The sequence below is a fragment of the Prunus avium genome, chromosome 2 (assembly GCF_965620075.1).
Source record: "Prunus avium chromosome 2, drPruAviu1.hap1.1, whole genome shotgun sequence".
Classification (NCBI taxonomy): domain Eukaryota; kingdom Viridiplantae; phylum Streptophyta; class Magnoliopsida; order Rosales; family Rosaceae; genus Prunus; species Prunus avium.
In genome coordinates this window covers 3,576,023-3,585,325 of record NC_142285.1, presented here as the reverse complement: position 1 = coordinate 3,585,325, position 9,303 = coordinate 3,576,023, and positions in this window count along the sequence as shown.

The window sequence follows — 9,303 nt, the reverse complement described above, 5'->3', positions numbered from 1 at the left end:
TGATTCAACAAATTTCCTGTACCATACCTACTATCACATGCATATATAATCCCACAACTTTTACATTTAGCACGCTTTTTTTTATCTTCACCCATAGGCAATAAATCAAATGATTCCCAAGCAGGAGATCTTAGTTTACGCCTACCCACATTGACTCTAACCTTTTTCTTTGTAGGGCTTAACTCTTTATCTTTTGTATTTTCAGTAGTTGTATCAATACCCATTGAAATCTCAACAGACTCCTCATCATTAATCTCAAAAACATTGGCAGTGCTATTTTCTGTAACATCCATCACATCCCCTTCAAAAAGAAAACGAGAGACATATTAAAATATCATTAGAAATAATAATAGAAAGACACCAAGACCTTTAAAATATTAAAATGTCAACAGACTTCTCAACTAAACCATATGAAATAACAATTCAAAAGATGGCCAACGTTTTGCAAGACATTATTCATTGGACCTGAAAAGGTAACCAATGGAAAAGGTAATTCTTTACTTCATGCAAAAAAAACAAAGTAGCCTTTGTCAATTTAATAATATTGCAGCCATCATTAGTATTTATTACCACTTACATAAAGTAAACACCAAAAATCACTCACATTTGCAGATTTTCTCAGTTTCTTCAACCAGACATCAGAAAAGCTTTGTAGAGACAGAATACTTAGCAAACTCGAAAAAAACATATCTTCAGTTAGATTAACTCATTTATCCAGACCAAGATTATGAGAATTTCAAGCAAAATGGATTATAAATCCTTAAACCACAGACCCATAAAAAGCTATGAATCTATGATAGCAGCAACATAAGTAGACATGAACCAGAACAGAGGAATCATATACTGTTTACCAAACATGATAATGTCAATTAATGATGCTAAATCAGAAAAGAAAGAAGATGCCACACAAATATGAAATATCTGAAGAGAAGATTGTTGTACCTGCTTGACTTGAGAGAGTATTTCAGTCTCAGAAGAGAAATGATGATTGACAGAGAGAAAGTTTGAGAGAGACCGCAGGAAGAAGAAGAAGATGAGGTTTTGAGAGAGAGAGAAAGTGAACTGTGACTGTGAGTGTGCGGCGGAATGAATGCAGCAAAATGCTATTGCTAGGATTGGTAAGGATTTTAGAATAGACAATTACAAAACCACCCTTGCTTAACGGGTTGGTTCGTGTTTTCGCGCGAATGGACACTGAAACGACCCGTTAGCTTATCGTGTGGCTAACGAGTTAACACGACACGATAACACGAACACGAATACTGAAATTTTTTTGCGAATTCGTGTCGTGTTATCGTGTTTCGTATGATATTGCCAGGTCTAGCCATGACCCTTTATAAAGCCAACCACGTGAAGGCACATAATGTATATTTTTATATATTTGACAAGTGAGATGCACATGCTGATTTTATTATTGTGCATATTTGTGGCGCCACACCACCTTCATCTCATATTCAATATGGCTTAGGGTGTTCATGTTTGACTCGGTAGTAAATGCCCATACATGTTAGAAATTACCACTCCGCCAGCAATGCATGTATTCCTTATCGAGTCAAACATGAACACCCTAAGCCACAGTTCACTTTCTCTCTCTCTCTCTCTCTCTCTCTCTCTCTCTCTCAAAATCTCATCATCTTCTTCTTTCTGCGATCTCTCTCAAACTTTCTCTCTGTCAATCATCATTTCTCTTATGAGACTGAAATACTCTCTCAAGTCAAGCAGGTACAACAATCTTCTCTTCAGATATTTCATATTTGTGTGGCATCTTCTTTCTTTTCTGATTTAGCATCATTAATTGACATTATCATGTTTGGTAAACAGTATATGATTCCTCTGTTCTGGTTCATGTCTACTTATGTTGCTGCTATCATAGATTCATAGCTTTTTATGGGTCTGTGGTTTAAGGATTTATAATCCATTTTGCTTGAAATTCTCATAATCTTGGTCTGGATAAATGAGTTAATCTAACTGAAGATATGTTTTTTTCGAGTTTGCTAAGTATTCTGTCTCTACAAAGCTTTTCTGATGTCTGGTTGAAGAAACTGAGAAAATCTGCAAATGTGAGTGATTTTTGGTGTTTACTTTATGTAAGTGGTAATAAATACTAATGATGGCTGCAATATTATTAAATTGACAAAGGCTACTTTGTTTTTTTATGAATGAAGTAAAGAATTACCTTTTCCATTGGTTACCTTTTCAGGTCCAATGAATGATGTCTTGCAAATCGTTGGCCATCTTTTGAATTGTTATTTCATATGGTTTAGTTGAGAAGTCTGTTGACATTTTAATATTTTAAAGGTCTTGGTGTCTTTCTATTATTATTTCTAATGATATTTTAATATGTCTCTTGTTTTCTTTTTGAAGGGGATGTGATGGATGTTACAGAAAATAGCACTGCCAATGTTTTTGAGATTAATGATGAGGAGTCTGTTGAGATTTCAATGGGTATTGATACAACTACTAAAAATACAAAAGATAAAGAGTTAAGCCCTACAAAGAAAAAGGTTAGAGTCAATGTGGGTAGGCGTAAACTAAGATCTCCTGCTTGGGAATCATTTGATTTATTGCCTATGGGTGAAGATAAAAAAAAGCGTGCTAAATGTAAAAGTTGTGGGATTATATATGCATGTGATAGTAGGTATGGTACAGGAAATTTGTTGAATCATGCTAAAAATTGCCTTAAGAAGTCACATGGTGATGTGAAACAATTACTTATGTCATCTTCAGGACTGCGTTCCCCGCAATTTGATCATGTGAAATTTCGTGATTTAATAATAGAGGCGATCATCAAGCATAATTTTCCTTTTAGCTTTGTTGAATATGACGCCATTAGGGCTTTATTTGCATATATCTCTCATGATATTAAGTTGCCATGTAGAAACACCATTAAGGCATGTGTGTTGAGGATGTTTAAAAGTGAAAAACAGAAACTTCTTAGTTTGTTAAGCTCAGTTCAGGGAAGAATTTGTTTAACTTCAGATTTATGGACCTCTGTATGTACTAATGGGTATCTTGCTCTTACTGCTCACTTTGTTGACCAAGATTGGAGATTGAACAAAAGAGTTATAAATTTTTGTCATATGCCTCCTCCACATTCTGGTATTGCATTATCTGAAAAAATCATCAATACATTGATAACTGAGTGAGGGATTGAGAAGAAGTTGTTTTCTATTACTTTGGATAATGCTTCTGCAAATACTTCTTTTGTTGATATTTTAACGAATCAATTGAACTTTAGAGGTCTTTTGTTGATGAGTGGCAAGTTTTTTCATGTGCGTTGTTGTGCTCACATTTTAAACTTGATAGTCCAAGATGGACTTAAGGAAATTGATTCTTCAGTGATAAAGATCCGTGAGTGCATCAAATATATAAAGGGTTCTGAGGGGAGGAAACAAAAGTTCTATGAATGTGTTTCACAAGTTGGAATAATGGGTAATAAGAGAGGATTGAGACAAGATGTCCCTACTAGATGGAACTCAACTTATGTCATGCTTGAGAGTGCACTGTTTTTTCATCGTGCATTTATTAATTTAGGGTTGATTGATTCAAATTTCAGTAATTGTCCTTCTCCCCAAGAGTGGATTAAAATAGAGAAGATTTCCAAGTTTTTGGGGTACTTTTATGATGTTACATGCTTCTTTTCTGGGACAAAGTACCCCATATCAAATTTATTCTTCCCTAAGGTGTTTATAATCCAGCACCAAATTAAGGCAGCCATAGAAGATATTGATGGTTTCATGAACAAGATGGGAACTAATATGAACATAAAGCAATTGCAATTATTTTGGATCCTCGTTATAAGTTACATTTTGTAGAGTGGGCTTATACCAAACTTCATGGTAAGGATTCTGAAGAATTTAAGTGTGTTAGAGACACATTGGCTTCTCTTTTTGATGTGTACTCAGAAAGTTTATCTCATCTCTTTAGTTTGAATTATGGAATGAATGAGACGAGTAATCACACGGAAGGTGGAGATACCATTTTTGAGGTAACATAACTACTTATATATATATATATATATATATATATCATGTATTGTTGCATATTGTATGTCTCCTTAATTTTTGTATGTTTCATTTTGTATGATGTAGGATTTTGATATTAGTTACAAAAATGGTCCAAGTTCAAGTAGGAAAAATGAATTGTATAAGTATTTGGATGAGGAAAGACTAAATAGAAAGCAAGACATAGATGTTCTTTCTTGGTGGCAAATGGAGCGTTTTCATTATCCAATACTTTCACATCTAGCTCGTGATGTGTTAACAATTCCTATTTCTATGGTTGCATCGGAATCTGCTTTTAGTGTTGGAGGGAGAGTATTAGATCAATATCGTAGTTCGTTATTGCCTGAAATTGTTCAAGCTTTGTTGTGTACACGAGATTGGCTTTTTGGCAAAGGAGGTATTAATTATATAACTAAAAACTAGTATGTTTTTTTTCTGTTTTTTTTTTCATTATGTGAATTAATAATGATTTGTAATTTTTGGGTTTTCAATGCTTAGCCATGGAGGAAGAGATAGAAATCCTTATTGAAGATGTCTTCAAACTTAATTGTGAAGATACTAGATCAGGACAATGCTCCAATAGTATTTCTCTTGATGATTGATGTGAGGTATGGATGAGTAATTGATATTTTATCAATATAATATTTCTCAATAATTGTATACTTTCTCATAGTTGTCTGTGTTTTTTTTTTTTCTTCCAGGAACATTGCAAGTGAAATGTTGAAGTCTGGATCACATTCATGGATGCTATACATGTTGTTTTTTTTTTTTTTTTGTTATCTCAAGTTTGGTGTAAATGTTTAATATATTTTTAGATTTTTTTGGGGAATGTTAATGATCTTTTTGGGCATGTATAATACAATGTGTTGTTTGGATCGGCATGAATGCCAGGTCTATATTTTGGTGTAAATGTTTAATACATTTTAAGATTTTTTTGGGAATTTTTTTATGCATCTATAATGTATTGTCAGTAATTGATATTTTATTTGAAGATTTTAAAATATATTTTTAAAAAACTGTTTATTTTTCTTATCGTGTAAATCATGTCGTGTCGTGTGATTCGAGAATTGTAACGGGTCGTGTTCGTGTTGAGCATTTTCAACCCGTTTTCTTATCGTGTCATGTCGTGTCAACCCGTTAAGAAAAGCGGGTTAACACGAAGCATAGCATGGCAGGAAGAGATTTATTCTCTTTAGTAGGCGCATGGGTAAAGCTGAGCACAAGATGGGATGATGTTACAGCCAGTTCCCAAAAAGGCAGGTATGGCGAACATGATAATATTGGTGCTGTGGCGACTAAAGCCAAATCCTAGTGTGGTATTCCAAGTATAACATTATTAATCATATAATAATATTTGGTGGGGGTGGTGGTGAGACATAATGATTGACCCCTTACATGCAAAGAAGAGTCTGACTAGGTTGCTTCACATGGCATGGTGTATAATAATCCATATATTAATATTGATGTGAATGTTGTATAGGATATTGACAATATCACATGCATATCACTACAATCAGAGATGAGCAAAGTTATAATATTGTTGTGGGGTAGGCCTGTAAATAAAGCCCAGGCCCGATGGGCTATCCTGAACTTGGCCCGATTTTTTGATGTGTGGGCTTACCCGGCCCGAAGTAATGGGTGGGCTTAGTACGGCCCGAAGTCTAATATGTAGGGCTTCGGCCTCATTTCTAAGCCCTTTAAAAGCCCAGCCCAGCCCGATTATAATTAATTAATTAGATTAATTATAATTATATTATATGTAAGTGTTATCATGCACCATTCCGCACATGATTGGACTCCAAAAACTCATCCAAAGCTAAAACTCACGGATCTAATCTCTCTTTACGTCTCCCTCACAGTTCTCTCAGTCTCTCCTTCGTTTCCTAACCCTAGCCGCACACAACACTCACTACTCTCATCTCATCGCATCATTCATCTCCATCTTCATCACCTTTGGTAGACAATGTCATCACCTTTGTCCTCTTCGTCTCCCCAGTGTAACCTCTCTCTCTCTCTCTCTCTCTCTCTCTCTCTCTCTCTCTCTCACTCTGTAGATTTGATGGTTTTCTTGTTCAAGTTTCTGATTTGGGTTCATATCTCTCATGGCTTTTGACTTTAATGGGCTCATAACTTCATATCTCTCATGTTTACTGGATCTTCTCATTAGTTAGATATATATGAGTCTTCATTTTGTCTTTTTTCTGGGGAAATTAGTGGGTCTTCTATTAGATTAGCTCATCAAAATTTATTTGGGTGCTAACTGTGCTGTGATGAATAAAATGATTGGGAGACGGAGAGAGGTGGGTTTTGCCATGGTGATGTGTGGGTGGGATTTGCAGAAAGTTAAAAGAGAAGATGAGATATTTGATCAATATAAAAGATTATTCATTTTTTTTCTTAATATCTTTACGTTTTGATGTTTGTTGATATTTTGATGAAAAATCTGTGATTGTGTTTTTTATATAGGTTTTGCTTCTAATAATCCATCAGCTCTCAAACTCACAAGCTGCAGAAGGGGTTGAAGGCTCTCAAGTCTTTTAAATATTAAACTAGCATATCTGTAAGTAAAGTAAGATGTTTTCTATAACTTGTGTGTTTATTATGTTGAAACTAAATCTGTGGTTGTGTTTCTTATGTAGAAATGAAGAAAGTCAAGAAGAAAATGATTGTACAAGATGAACAAGAATGGCCGGAGTGGTTTGTCCAAGATGCAGAATAAATATTTTCATTTTTATTGTTTTATAGTATATTTCAATTTTGTTTCAACTTTATTTTAAAATTTCAATGTATTGTTGTTATTATATAATTATGGATGAAGTTTTCAAACATAAAAAACAAATGGAGTTTAATAAAGCATAAAATAATGGCCCATTTTATAGGGCTAAATAGGCCCGACTCATTGGCCCGATCATAAGCCCGAAAATGTTAGGCCCATATGTAGGGCATGGGCTTTGTATATTTGATATAGGGCTGGCCCGGCCCGGCCCGATAACTCCTTAGGGCTGAAAAGGCCCGTTACTAGTTAGGGCTTGGGCTCACACCTCTTAGGACAGGGCTGGCCCGGCCCGGCCCATTTTACAGGCCTATTGTGGGGGATCGCTGTGAGGTGACGACCAAAGAATGTGGTGAGTTTAACTAAGGTCTAGTTACTTTATGGCAACATGCTAATAAATTATAATTTAATATACTATCGGATAATGTTTTTAACCACACAACAGTAACTTGAATTATTAACGACAAATATGTTCTTATCTTTTTTCCATGCCGCAGACGAGTGTGGTGCCTTGAAGGAGGGCTTCACTGTGGCATATGGAGCGAAGAGGATGAAGGCGATGTAAGCGGCACTCCGGTAGCCTCTGACTGTGAGTAGGTCCATAGCTCTTGACCTCCCAGTTCCTCTTGCAGTGGCGATTTCGACCACTGATACACTTGGATAATTCTTCGGTCTTGCTGGTCGGAGCTTGGTGGTTCGACCGGGGCTGCGATGGCTTGCGCTGGGCTCCGAGCCAATTCGTGCAAGTTCTCCAAGCTCCAACCAGTAAGACCGAAGAGGAAGACATTGTATGGTTTAAAATAATCTGGTCGAATGTGGTACAATCGCCTCACCAAATATTTACTAAAAGAAGGATATACCAACAATCCTATTTGCCCTTGTGTGTTTATTAAGAAATCAGACTCTGGTTTCGCAATTGTTGTAGTATATGTTGATGAAGCAAGAGGAGGAGAGAAGAGAGGGAGAGAGATAGAGACAGAAGTAGAAGAAGAAAGAGAAAGAAAATTAAAAAAAGAAAGAGAGGGAGGGAGACGGAGAGAAGAAGAAGAGAGAGGAGAGAGCGCGAGGCAACCGAGAGAAAGAAAGAGAGAAGAATAAAAAAATAAAAAGGAGAATACATTGGGAACGTGTGTGCATGTGTCTGGCAAGTATGGTGAGAATCGCTTTTGAGCGAGTCTGAATAGCATTCCTCAACATGATAAGCTCTCTGTCTTTTTATCTTCTTCATATATTTTATTGATATTCTACACTATTCAATATCACTGCCTCATTCCGATTCAAAAGCAGTACGGGCATGTTGGGGCAAGTGAAAACAATTAAGTTGGGAACTTGGAAACTTGGAAGCATGCGTGATATCCACTTGCACTAACTACTTTCTCTATTTTTAGTATAATGATATAATATAATATTAATATGTCAAAGCTATTTTGGAGATAATATAATATATTGATGTATATAGAATATACTCCTATAGATTAGTACAATAATATTTTATGTCACTACATGTTTAGCTGTATTGTTTTCAGGAGAAGAGAAATTGATTTAGGGAGACAAGCAAACGTGACATCCTCCAACAATTTCCATTTTGCAGTTTATGTATATTAATATAATGAATTCATTATACTATCTCCACTTGATGTTGAAGAACCCACCGAAAAAGGGGTGGAAAAAGTTGCACAAAGCCAAACTTTATATACCTTATATTGGTAATATATTGGTAGATGGATATTAGTGAAACCATGATTGCCAGAAGCAACCACTTTCACCTTATTATATATGGTTCACATTTATAAGGAAAGATAATATTGGCTAAACTCCATGTGCGTTATGACAGAGCTGAAAAAAAAGGACTTAAGACCCGAAGATCTTGATCCTTAATATAAATAATGAAGGACTAGAAGTTCCTAAATTCATGTATATCTAAAAAGGGCCAAAAGATCCTTTTCAGTGGCGGTTTTATCCCCACATTTATTTACTTTTATTTAAAAGAATGGACCAGAATTAGTGCCCATACAAGCACATTTACTTTATTATTGTATGGTGCGTAATTAACCCTCATACAGCAAGCAATTTATTTTACCGCACATTTAATTTTATTCAAAGTATGGTGCGGATTTATCGCCATATAGCAAACAATTTACTTTATGAATTTCTTTTACTGCACATTTATTTTAAGTATGGCGCGGGTTTATCGTCCATACCAGCAATTTATTTACCAACAATCTATTTACAAGTAATTTATTTTATGATTTAATTGTGTGAAGTCCTTTGATCAGGACCTGAAGTCCTTTGATCCTCATCATATAACTACATCAGGACTTGAAAGATCCTTGATGATAATAATCATATGAGAGCTGGCAATCTCTCCGGTACTATATTTGTAAATAAGTGATCGGACTTGAAAGATCTTTGATCATCGACATGTAAATAATGACTTGAAGTTCCTTGATAATGTAACAGTACCGTATGGTTGAATAGTAATCATTTTGGGTAAACTATCGCTATATACAAAAAGGGGACCTGCAG